The following is a 14,482-nucleotide window of genomic DNA, read 5'->3' as shown; positions in this document are numbered from 1 at the left end:
AGGAGTGATGAAGCAACATTTTTAGGATACTCCTCACATAGTAAAGCTTATAGAGTATATAACAAAAGAACTATGTGTGTTGAAGAAAGCATTCATTAATCTTTGATGAATCTGACAAAATAATCCAAGCATACAGGTTGATGACTATGAGATAGGGTTAGCACACCAAGTACAAGGAACGCAGATTCACAAGAAGAAGAAGAAGTGAAAGAGGAAAGGAACGAGGAATTGAAAATAATGACATCAATGATGTTCCTGTTCCTCAAGAGGAGAAGATGCTCCTGTTCCTCAAATGAAGGAACTGAGTCCACGAGGCTAACAGAGGAACAACTGAGCAGAGTTCCTCATCTACTCAAGGAACTCATGAGGAACAACATGTTCCTATAAGAGAGTTTCAACCAAAACCTTGGAGATTAAAAAAGTCACATCCTGTGGAACTCATAATCAGCGACATATCCAAAGGTACGCAAACTAGATCTCAGTTAAGGAACTTTTGTGCATTTCATGCGTTCCTATCAATGATGGAACCAAGAAATCATGAAGAAGCCTTAACTGACTCTGATTGGATTACTGCAATGCAAGCTGAATTAAATGAGTTTGAAAGAAACAAGGTATGGCATCTAGTTCCTCATCTAAACAACAAAAGTAATTGGCTTAAAATGGGTGTTTAGAAACAAACTAGATGAATATGGAACCATTGTAAGAAACAAAGCTAGACTTGTAGTAAAAGGTTATAATCAACAAGAAGGATATGATTATGAAGAAACCTTTGCTCCTGTAGCTAGATTAGAAGCCATTAGAATTTTAATTGCATTTGCTGCTTACATGGGATTTAAATATATCAAATGGATGTTAAGTGTGCATTTTTAAATGGCTATCTAAAGAAGATGTATATGTTGAACAACCCCCTGGTTTGAAAATAATAATCTCCCAAATCATGTCTACAAGCTTGATAAAGCTCTTTATGGGTTAAAACAAGCACCTAGATCATGGTATGAGAGATTATCAAAGTTCCTTTTAGAAAACAATTTTAAAAGAGGAAAGGTTGATAAAACCTTGTTCCTAAAATCTAAAGGAACTGATATTTTGCTTGTTCAAATATATGTTGATGACATCATATTCGGAGCTACTAATGAAACATTGTGCAAAGAATTCTCAAGTCTCATGAGCAATGAATTTGAAATGAGTATGATGGGTGAGTTAAATTTCTTTCTTGGACTACAAATCAAACAAACTGAAAAGGTATAATTGTTCACCAACAAAAATACATAAAGGAACTATTAAAGAAATATGGCCTCGAAAATTCAAAGATAAATCACACTCCTATGGGAACTTCAACTAGATTAGATGAAGACTCCATAGGAACAAGTGTTGATCAAACAAAATATAGAGGAATGATTGGTTCACTTTTGTATCTAACTGCTAGTCGTCCAGACATAGCTTTCAGTGTTGGTTTGTGTGCTAGATTTCAAGCAAATCCAAAGGAGTCTCACCTACTGCTGTGAAGAGAATTCTTAGATATCTTAAAGGAACAGATGATCTTGGACTCTACTATCCAAGAAGTGATACATTCGAACTAAAAGGATATGCAGATGCAGATTATGCTGGAGATCTTGTAAATAGGAAAAGCACCTCAGGTATGGCACAATTCCTTGGTCATAGTTTAGTTTCTTGGAGTACCAAGAAACAAAACACAGTTGCTTTATCCACTGCTGAAGCAGAATATGTAGCAGCTGCTGCATGTTGCTCTCAAATGCTTTGGATAAAACAACAACTTAGTGACTATGGAATAAACTTTGAATGTGTTCCTATTTATTGTGACAATATAAGTATATCTAAAGATCCAGTGCATCATTCTAGAGTAAAGCATATACATATCAGACATCACTTTTTAAGAGAAAATGTTGAAAAAGGTTTGATTAAACTTGAGTTTTGTCAAACGATTATCAGATTGCTGATATTCTAACTAAGCCTTTGCAAAGAATAGATATGAAAAATTAAGGCTTGAGTTAGGGTTAATAAAAATTAAGTGATTGTTCCTATGTCATTCCCCCATGTTTGAATCAATTTGAGTGACTTTGTGTGCTAAAAATAATTGTGTTTAATTGCCTAAGACCATTGCAAATTGGAATGTTGCAAAACATAAACATGAATTCAAAGAAATTAAACAACTCACAAATGTCACATAATACTCCCCTTACTGTTCCTAAGGTAAGAAACATGCATGATATGAAGGACATTGATATGTAGCATTATTGTTTCCTATAGCACAAGTTCCTTAGCATTTATTTTCTTTCAAAAATTAAAATCATAAAAATCCGAAAAATCCCAAAATAAGGGAATCAATTTAATTAAATCTTGTTCTTATTTTATCTTTTCGTTTTTTTCTTTATTTTTATTTGCTTTATTTTTTCCCGCGTGTCATAATTACTATTACATGCAAAACTTCCTCTTTAATTCATCTAAGAAACCGTGTTCCTCTAAACTCTCATCTTCACCATAGCCGAAACCTCATCACACCTTGATACTCCAAAAAAACCAAATCATGGCAAAAACTTCAAGAAACTCTCCTTTTCCACATCAAAAACACCACACTTCAAAAATGGAAATTCTTCATCTCCAACAAAACCCTTGAAACCGACATAATTCAAGAAAACCCCATAGAGGAACAACAATTAGAATCTCCTAGAAGGAGTATGCGAGAAGAAATTAATTGGGGAAGACGATGAAGAAGAAACCCCGGAACAATCTCAGGGGGAAGAAGAAGAAATCACACCTGTTCCTTCCAAAGGAACTGTTTCTTCTCTTCCAAGAAACGGGTCGAACGAAGTGAATCTAGGTATGTTTGGGTTTTTGCGTCGATTTAGAATGGGCAATAAATTGAATTTAGAATTAACCTCCATTCTAAAGGAACAAGGCATGGAATTCTTGTTTGAATTCGCCTTTAATAATGCTCTTGTTCCTTAGCTATGGATGAATTTGCTAATTTTTAAACAATGGATCTGCACAACTGAGGTTAGAGGAAAGAAAATAAGGTTTAATCAAGCCACTTAGGAAAGTTGGGAAGTTCCTTGCAAAGGAACTGATTTGTACTTTAAACGGAAAGGAACTGTTTCTTTTCCGAATTTTCCTCAAGACAAAATTTAGAATATTTTGGAGGAAAGCTGGCCAAAACAAACTAACCATAACCTACTCTCTCCCCTTCACAAAGTACTATTTAATTTGGTTGGAGAGCACTCATTCCTCGAACTGAAAAGAGGAATGAAGTGGGTCTCTGGATATGTGTTCATGTTTTGCTTGGACCACCATATCAAATAACTTCCCTTCCCTCTTCATTCAACACTTAACTCATGTATTGAGAATAACTAGTGTATTGGGTACGGTGCTTGATAACTCTTTACTTCATCACTTTGAAGTAAGACTTACGGTTGGACCACAATAGGAGTCAAACAAGGGAACATCTTGAATGAGAAGACCCTAAATGGACTTGGTTGTCTGTCCAAGAAGGAGTCTCACTCAAGGAGGATGGCTCCAAGTTCCTCAAGTAAAAGAAAACTGCCTAACTTGATTTAGAAGAAGATAATGATGTATCTTGGATGACCCTGTTCCTAAACCGGAGGAACGAAACCTAAGAGGCGCAAACACATTGCCATAAGCCTAAACCTTCTGTTCCTCAGAGAGTGAGGAAGAGCACTCGTATAAAATTGCTCAGTTTCTGTTCCTTCCAACAAGGACTCTCCATTAGTCCTTTCGGATAATGAGGAACAGGAACCCTCAACTCTCAAGGAACCTACTCCACCCATCTCCTAAACTCTCTATTCCTCTCACCAAACTGCCCTCCATTTCACCCTCATCCTTCTCTGTTCCTTCCAGTTTTGAGCAGTTGAAGGATGAAATAAAAGGCCCAAATCCTTTTGCTTCCACCCACACCACCATTTCTTCCTCCTATTTATCACCCTTCACCTTCTGTTTCTATTCCGGAACAGATGACCTTCATACTCACCCTCCAGTTCCTTCACACAATCCCCCATCTGCCTCAGTTCCAAGGGTAAGGAACAGGAACTCCGGATGATGCTAACTGGGTAAATGATGTTGTCTTCCTGCTCAACATATGATCAAATTTTATAATCATCTTCATTGGACTTTGGATGCTAAAACTGATACAATGTAAGTCTTATGAAGAGCTTGAGTGATACAGTGGTTGCGCAACAAAAGAAGATGGACTCTATGGCCCGTCCTTGGAGGAGTTGAAGGAACAGGTTGCCTCAACCATGGAGTGGTGATGAAGAAATTAGAGGATGTGGTGGAAGAAGAAGTTGTAGAGGAACACCATTCCCCTTCCCTTACTTAGTTTTTTTTGTTGTTGTTGTTCTTGTTTCCTTTTCGAGGAACACAACTTTTGTTTAATCCTTTTTCTTTTCTTTCTTTTTTTGTTATGGAACAAGTGCTATATAATCATGACTTTTGCTATTATGTCTGTTTCTAATAATTTGCATAATTTCTTCCTTGGAATGGCTAGTATTATGTGATTGATGTTTGAGCAGTTTACTCTTTGATATTTCTAACTTAACCACCAATGGTGCTTGTATATTGGTCTTAAGGTGTTAACTCAATTCATCAATACATGAGGCGCTTGTTCTTTTTGAGGATGACAAAGGGGGAAAATGATTTAAGGAACAAACTGTACATAAACTTGAAAAAATTGAAAATTGAAAAAAATTAAATAAGGTAAATGAAAAATCAAAAATAGGTTAAGGTAAATGAAAAATCAAAATTCAGTTACTCACATAATTGTGTTTTATTTTTCATTTTCTTCTTTATGTTTTTGTCTTTATCATTATTCACTTATATTTTGTTATTTTCCTTAGTTTGTACCATTGTTGTCATCATCAAAAAGGGGGAAATTGTTGAACCCTAGTTTTGATGATGACAAAGAAACAAAGATGCAAACTAAGTAGTGAACACTAGTACAGAATAGGTGATTTGCGTCGGATGTGAGGCGCCTATTTGCGTCGGACTCCGGTGTGACGCCAAAGCCCTCGACGCAAATGACTCAGAAACCATCTGCGTCGTATGCGGAAACGACGCAGATGGTTCAGCTATTTGCGTCGCACTCGTATACGGTGTGACGCAGATGGCTATCCCAGCCCAACTCAGAGTACTGCAGAGGGTAATGTGCGTCGCACATAGCCTAGGGTGCGACGCACATTAGTGATTTGCGTCGCACCTCGGGCTATGTGCGACGCAAGTTGGTATTTTAATTAAAAAAAAAATATTTTTAGACCTAGAATATACTGCAAAGATAATTTCGTTGAACTGAACCAATAAAACAAATATAACAAATACTAAACCAAAATAACAGATCTGAGAATAACAATAAAACAAATAGAACAGATGAAAACAAAGTGAACACAAATACAACAAACAATCCAACATCATCAATTCTAAAACGCGAAAATAACGAATGTACAACAGATTAATATGTACAACAGATTAAGCGAATACAATACAAAATTCGAATAAATATGTACAAAATGAAGAATAAAAAACAAAAAGAAATTGAGAAAAGAAGCGTGTAAATCTGAAAAAACGTGAAAATACATCGATGAATTGAAGCAACAATTCGCTAATCCAAAAAAAAATAGTCTAAAAATCCTAAAAAACAAATCTCTCAACAGTTAATGTAATACAACAACTAAAAATCCTAAAAACCTGAGAATGAGCGAAAAAATTTCGTCGATGACATCTGAAAATATCTCTGTGTACATAGATCTGAAAACAGCAACAAAATTTTTGATGAACATAACCAGCAACGGTGGGGTTGTGTACAGCAATCGCGATTAAAGTGCGACGATGAGTTAGAAAATTTTCTGGAATCGCGAACGTACAGCAATCGCGACGATGAGGAGAGAGAAAAGAGTGTGACGATGAGGAGAGAGAAAAGAGTGCGACGATGAGGAGACTGAAGAATTAGGAGGGAGATTAAAGTTTTTAGGAGGGAGGGAGCGGCTGAGAAAAGAGTGCGGCGATCTAGGGTTAGACTGTGAAGGCTGATGAGAGTGAGAAAAAAGGTGAAGGAGAGGAGTGAAGGCTGAGAGAACGGACGAAATGGAGCGGGATCTAGGGTTAGAGACGCGAAGTGGGCTTTTTATATGTTGGGAGCCTATCTGCGTCGCACTCCAGCCCATGCGACGCACTATCAATTTTTTTTATTTTAAGCCCAACACATCTGCGTCGCATGAATTTCTTCGTCCGACGCAAATCCACTTTTTGCAACGCACCTTCATGACGTGCGACGCAGATAGGGCCTCGACATTTTTGTGAGCAGTTGTTTTGCGTCGCACTCTGGCTCCCATGCGATGCAAATTCACTTTTTGCGTCGTTTCCGTTTTAGTGCGACGCACATGGGGGGACGCAAATCGTCTTTTTTCTACTAGTGGAACTAATGAGTTATTTAAGTGTATGGTGTTTAAGGTATCAATGAAAGGAACTGGGAGAATACGAAGCAAGGAAGAAGTCAAGAGAGGATTTCAAAGGCTAAGTAAAGAAGTTTCTAAGTTGATACTGGAGCAAGCATTGGATCAAGAAGAATAGAATCTAGGCGTTTTATTTTCTAGTTCCAATGTAAAGGAACAAAGAAAGAATGGTAAGGAACAGTGGCAGTTTATTTGAGAATGAGAGTTTGTTCCTTTGTAAGGAACAAACAAAGTGGCACTAAACGAATATGTTAAAGGAACTTAGTTAATAAAAGGAACTAGACTTAGGCGTGCAACAATATAACGGTTAAAAATATATTTGAGTAAGTCATGCCTAAATTATAGGAAATTAGTTATATCTAATTTCAAATGATAAAATCAGTTTTAAAAAGAAAATCTGTTTAAGAAAAAGATTTTATTTTTCGGAAAAATTAAGAGAATAAATATCCGGTTTTTAGAAAGAATTTGTTTAAAAGATATTATTTTCTTAAAGATTAAAAATTCAGTTTTAAAGATAAAAATTGTTTTTATAAAACTGATTTTCGGATAAAGCTCAAAGAACTCCTATTGCTTAGGAGTAGTGGCTAAAATATATCCACGTTCATTTATAGTTCATGGGATCATGGGACATGATGTGAAACGTGTTCCTTAGGAGGAAGGAACATCATGGGATAATGGACTAAACATGTACTCTAGTTTTAATCCCACGTTCTTCATGATTAACACTATAAGTATAGAAGTCTAGATAAGTTCCAAAGTGTGTCTGACTAAGTAATTAAGTGAGTTTAACTAATTAAGTGTCAGTGCCTTCATTCTCTCATAATAGCCATTTGTTCTTTGCCTTCTTACTGTAATTCCACTAAGCTTATTTCGATCAATTGTATTTTGGTTTTTGGGGTAACGGAACTTTGAGTGAATTTCTGTAAGAGAGAGGCTTTGAGTGAAGCTTGTATGTGTGAGAAAACTTCGAGTGAAGTTGAGAGGAATTGCTGTTAAGGGAACAGTGGCTCAGGAACTTGATTTAGGAACTCAAGGTGTGGCTCGAGTTAGAATTAGGTTGTAACAAAGTTGTTTGGCCTAATTAGTGAAAGAGTTGAGTTTAAAATCCCTAGTGGTCGAGGTTGTTTCTTCTTGTTGGGCCAAGAAGTTTTTCCTCGTAAAAATCCCTCTTGTTCCTCTAGCTTGTTTATTCGTTTAAGTTTTAATTTCCGCAAAAAGTTACGTTTATTTCTACACCTACAATTCACCCCCCCTCTTGTAGTGTTCCTAGGGAAATAACAATATAATATATATATATGAATCAAGATTATTAATTAAAACAGTAAATTAAATCCAATAATTATGATTAACATGAAAAAGAAAGCATAAAAATATAGTCTTTAATGGAAACTTGAGGAAGAAGAAAAGAAAAAGGGAGAAAAAGAGTGAAATATTGAAAATCGCGAGTGAAATATAGCAGTAGAATTGCGAAACTTGAAGAGGCCATAACTGATAGAATAATAATCGGAATCAAGTGATTTTTGAGCATAAGTTCAATAACTTTTCGAGATCTACAATTTCTAAGTAGGAAGTTTTGGCTAAAAATAAACGGAACTATGAGAAATCTGGTCAATCAGATTCGGGTGAGAGAAAAAACGAGTGAAGAGAGGGAAAGAAAACGTGAGGAGAGAGAAAAATGGATTGGCCGAAATCTTTGAGAGAGAGAGGAGAGAGAAAATATTCTTTGTGTGGGGTAAAATAATTGGGTATTAGGATATTTATAAAGAGGTTTTCTCTTGGGCTTAGGAAAAAGAGATAAGATTTAATGAAAATTGATGATGGACAAGATCAATAATTTGGGACTTTAATCATCAATATGACTCTTTTTCCTTTATCCTTTTAGGATTTTAGGTTCCTCAAGACCATTAGACTTCTTTTCCAACATAAATTAGTATTTAAAACTTTTATCAAAGCATACTTAATTAAAATATTTTTAACTTTCTTAAATCCTTAAAACAATTTCATTTGACTTTTAAAATAGTTAACCTTTTTAAATAGTCAGATCATTTTAAAACTAACTTGTGTTTAAATATAAATATATAAATACTAGAATATATTTATAAAATCCTTTAAAATTGTGGGGGATTATAATCGATATTTAGTAAAGGCCAACAATGGGCAATATGGTTCTTGACTATATTGTACTCTCACCTCCGAACTCAATCTTTGGTTCATTTTGATCATCTATGGAGTCATGACGGGGAAATATACTTTGGATAAGTCCCTAATTTGTCACTGCGATTAACAATATCCAATTAGGTTTATGATTCTTCCTTTAAAGAATTATTGATGACTTCAAAACAATTTTCAATACAAAAATCTTTATGGTGGGGTAGTCAAATCTAATACGCGCTCACATCGCGTAGGCGAAATAAAAACACGCCTATAATTATTCAATGATAATTATTTATTTTAGTTAATATTTTCAGAAAGAAATAAATATTTTTAAAGATATTTTTAAAATTGAAATTGGATTTTGTAACACCCTAAAACTTTGGTTCTAAAACTTTATAAACATTCACTTTTCATAAAAATATCTGACCAAACCTTTAGGGTGTTACCGTCGCATCTATTGTTAAAAAATTAAATGCAAGGCTAATTATTAGAAATTAAAATTTAACTTACAAACCAAAGTATCAAAATAAACCAAACTAAATTGTCTAATTTAAACCAATCCAAACTAAACAATCTCAATTATTAGTATATAATATTTATTAAACTAGGTGAGCAAATAAAAGCAAAAATACAAAAATTAGCGAAAACTAAGTAATTACAACTCCATCCCGTAAAATAATAATAATAATAATAATAATAATAATTTTTATATTTTGAAAATAATTTTTTATAGCATAATACAGACAAGTATAACGTAGTACATATAAGTATAACATAATAAAGACAAGTATATAATATATGTAACCATTTCAATTATTTCAAGTTTATATGAGTCATACAACAACAAATTTAATTATTAGAAAGGAATTGAACGTCAGTAGGCCGGGACTAATCCCAGTAACCACCTACTTCAACATGGGTCGTCACCTAGATAAATTAAGAATAATGGCTAATATCGCTTTGCAGAACGTCCCTAGTGTGCACACCCCTCACTAATCTAATGGGTATCCGTAATGCACACCAATAATATTAAGAGGAAGACAATAAAGAGTTGTAACAAAATAAAAATCAAGTATTGTTCATCACCTATGGAGGATCCAAGTCCACAGGATAATTCCCTCAATAATATTTCCACTTTACGTGATTAATATATTTTAATAGTTATGACACATCAAATATCACAGTAACGTTAACATGAACGTCTTCAGTTCAATAAATATTTTTTTCACAACTTAACCACTTTATAGAATTAAAATACTCAACGTCCATAATTCATAGTAACCAATACGTCCATCATTAAAACCTCATAAAGTCACAATACCAACATATAGAACCATTCGAAATATCAATAACTCACTAGTTGTACCCGTTAAGTTACATTACCAACATTAATATAATTTTTAATATGATGATTACATATGTATATTACAAATCCTAAGGTAATAACAAAATACTAGTAGATACATATGTATTATAGGCAGGGATAGTAGTACTAAAATTAATTAATAATAATAATTTTAGCCATAACAAGTACTAATACTATTCATGTCACATAATATACATCTAACATAAATATAGAATCACATAAACCACATGTATTACACATAGCACATACAATTCCTAACGGGATTCTAGTTGTTGATGGACATTGTGAATTACCTCGAACACGTCCCAAGTATAGCAATATCAACTAAAAGTCACCTTCTACGAACTTTCCGTCTACAACAAATAATATTACCTAAAGTTAGTCACTTAATATAATATCCCAAAAATAATTAACCAAAGTTTACAAGATTAATAATAACAAGGTGAACCACCAAAATAGAAAAAGAAAAGAAAGGAAAAAAAATGAAATACAAAACGTGACTCTGCCACTTTTTATGGAAGGAGAAACAAATTTTGTACAAAAGTGTTCCAAGTTTTGAGGTGTGAAAGCATAGGCTAGGTGATTTTTGCTGACAACTTTTCCCTTTTTTTTTGGTTTTTAAAAAATATCAAAACTTGGATATTTGAAGTTGCAGCACGCAAAAACCAGAGAACGAAGAAGGGGAAAAGAAGAAAGAGAAAGAAGAAAAGAGAAGAAGACCGGCAAGGGAGTCGTCGGAGTCGTGGTGTCCGATTTTTAAATTTTTTTTTTTTCTGGTTGAAACCTTCGAAATACAACAACGGTGATTCTAGATCTAAAATTTAGAACTTACCAAAGAGATGAAGAAAGTGTATTACGTGGAGATTTTTGGGTGTTTGGGGTATTATATATATATATAAATCTTAGGGTATTTTCACCAAAAGATAAGTATTTACAAAAATCTACTCCTTTCCAAAACCAACTCAAGTTATAATTTCAGAATTTTCTTTTCTCTCTATCTTTCTTTTTGAAAGAAAAAAGATGATAAAATAAAATCTGATTTTCTTCTAACAATTTTTTTATTTTATTTATTTATTTTTAAATGATAATTAAAATCTGGTATTATAAAAATTAATTTCTAGAAAAATCTGATTTAATATAATTATAATTTAGTTTTCAGAATTTTATAATTTATAAAATCTTATTATAACTAAATAAATATCATGAAATAGTTATAAAAATTTGGGATATTACAGATTTTATCTCCTAAAGTCGATTTCCGGATTTAAAGGATAAAAGAAAAACACGTTTAAGAAAAAGGTTGTCAAACCGTGTCTAACGCAGGTGATGCGCCGGGCGCGCCACGTGTGCCTGGCGCGCCACGTGTGCCTAGCGCACCATGTGCGCCCAACGCACTGGTTGTGTCACGTCAGGTGCACCAATCTGCGTCTGACACGTGTCTTTGTGCGACACTTAGAGAAGTGCACCTAGCGCACTCTGTGCGTGACAACGTTGTGTGCTTTTCTATCTTTTCTAACATTTTAAATAAGTCGTGATTTTCCGAATCTAAGGTACACTTTTCACATATACTTTTGACACGTAATTTTTGCTCTCGAATACTTACGAATTCTCTCTTACATTCATACCTTTCAAAAACATACTTTCGAACAAACTCATACTTCCAAACACACATACACACTCATATTTCAATCGATCTTCAAGCTTCACAATTGATGATAGCTCGTCTCGAAGGTTGTTACTTTCTTAGACCTAAGCCGCATCGGTATACTCCTGAGGGTCCTTGAATAAATTCTCTTATTTTTTGTATTGAAGTTACTGACTATTTCTTTCATGATGTAGATCTCTAATATAAAAACCGTTCATTTGTATATTCTAACCTTTTCCCCTCTTATTTATTTTTCATACGTAAATATTGTTATGATTGTCCTATTTATGCTCTCATCACTCACATGATTATTATTGTTAATCGAGAGCTAAGAAATTGTTCTAATATTAATCAGATAATCTTGACAACCTATTAGAAACGTTGTAATTTTGATTGCTTAATAACGTTTCACTAAAAAAAATAGTCTTTTTGATGTGTTAAATCAACCAACTTAGATTAATATTTTTAGGATGCTTTAAAATATTATTTGGTTATTCTGTTGCATAAATTTTGATATGAATCGGTATTAAGTAGAGGCCGTCAATGGGCGAATGTGGTTCCTGACCATGTTCGTACTCTCGCCCTCGAACTTAGTCTATGGTTCATTGACCTTTAATGGAGTCATGACGGAAAAATCTACATTAGATTAATCCCTAAGTTGTCCATATGATTTTTCAATATTCAATTAGGTTTATGAATCTTCCTTGAAAGACTTATTGGCGACTTCTCTCTATTTCAAAATATTTTCAACAAAACCTTTACAATGGGATAGTCAAATACGCACTCATCCTGCATACGCGAAATAAAAACACGCCTAGAAATACTTTTTAAGGACATGACTCAAGCAGCTTTAGAATACGTCCAATGATTTAGGACATGTCCTACATAGATACGAATTAATATTTCTAGTGTAGCTTGGATCTTTGATACCTTTGAAAATATTGCCTTGACAATTTTTTCTGTAACATAAATCTGTTACGTGTTTGAGCATTCAAAGTAATAGAACCTTCGAGGTAGTAAGAACATATATAATAATTGCAAACATATAGCTGTATAATTTTTTTTTGTGCCAATTAAAAAAGAAGAAGTATATGACCGAATAGAAATGATTACAACCTAAGATAATCAATAAGGGACAATGAAATACTTTAACTCGGAAAACTTCAAGCTAAAACTATTTACATTGTTTCTTTGAATCCAGATGGAATAAAGAAGTTTACTGAAGCACATGATATATATGCACTTTGAGAGTAGCAAACTCAATCTCGTGGAAGAAGTTGGATGGATGATACCCAAACATCTGAATAAAGTCCTTCAAACGGATGAACATGAAAAGAATAAATATGTAATAGTAACCAATGCATTCTTGGTGAAGCTTTCTATGTTATTGAAACATAATAATTGGGTAGTGACCCAAAATGGTCCAGCCATCACCAAAATCTAAACCTGGCAAAGTTGGTCCTGATCCGAAAATCCGGTCCGAAATATCCGATCCGTGGTCCGATTTGGGTCCGAACGAGACGGTCCGAACCTTGATCCGAATCCGAAACGGTCCCGATCCGGTCCGAATCATGATCCGAAATAATCTTGATCCGAAACTCATCCGAAATCTGAATGATCCGATATAATCTTACCCGATCCGAAATTATTGGTTTCGTTTAGGCTTTTATCCGAAATACCCGAAACTTACCCTTTTTTTATATAAAAAAATATCATTGCCATAAGTATTCCATTCATTCCACCATAGTCCGATTCCGATCTGAAATAATAGTCCGAACGATGACCCAATCCGGAACGATCCGATCCGGTTTGATCCTGGTCCGAATGTAACTTGATCCGAAAACGACCCAATCTGAATTGGTCCGGTCCGATTCCGATCCGAAATAATAGTCCGAACGATGACCCAATCCGAAACGGTCCGATCCGGTCCGATCCCAGTCCGAATGTAACTTGATCCGAAAACGGTCCGATCTGAATTGGTCCGATCCGAATCCGATCCGATTGGTCCGATTGCCAGGTCTACCCAAATCCCATAGTTGGGTCATGACCCATAAACTCATACTTGGGTCATCAACCAAAATACAATTGAAAAAGCCCAAACAGTCGAACAACAAGGCCCGAAAAAACTCCAAAATCGATTCAACACAGTTCGAGATTAAAGAACATATAACATCAAAAATTAGCAAAACATGATTTTGTTCATGTGAAATGGACTACAGACCTAAATCAAACAAATGAAGACAACTGAAATCAAATTTTTCCAAAAACCAAAAATCCTGCAAATGAAGACGACTTGAAATCGAATTTTCCTCAAACCAAAAACCCAGATCTTTAAATGTAACGAACAAATTACTAATAAACTGATGATTAGTTTATAAACATACTTCAATATTGATTGAAGGTGAAGAATTTAGATTTATATCCATGATACACTTGTCTTGAGTTTTGATCTTCAAAATTTGTTGATGTCCAAAGCACTACATTACCAATTGCTGTTTGTGTAAAGAAGATTCACTTATACGTGGAGAGTGGAGTAACAAAAGAGCAATTGATTGATGGAAAATGGTGGCAGAAGGAGATGAGATGGGTGGAGAGAGAACGTAGGGAAGGAAAAAGGTTGAAGTCGGGTTCAGGTGGAAAAAGAGGAGAGAGAAAAATGCCGGTATTTTTTTTATAAAAATAATTAATTTCAGAAAAATAGAATGTCAATTTCTAAGATTTTCTTTTTAATTTTGGAGAAATTAAAAAATTATCTAAGTAATTACTAATTTAATTTCTTTTGATTTTAGCAAAAGAAATGAAAAAGAAAAGGGGTGGTTGAGTTGGCAGAACTTGTGCTAC

Source organism: Beta vulgaris, chromosome 4, assembly GCF_026745355.1.
Source record: "Beta vulgaris subsp. vulgaris cultivar EL10 chromosome 4, EL10.2, whole genome shotgun sequence".
NCBI lineage: Eukaryota > Viridiplantae > Streptophyta > Magnoliopsida > Caryophyllales > Amaranthaceae > Beta > Beta vulgaris.
This window is presented reverse-complemented; position numbering follows the sequence as displayed.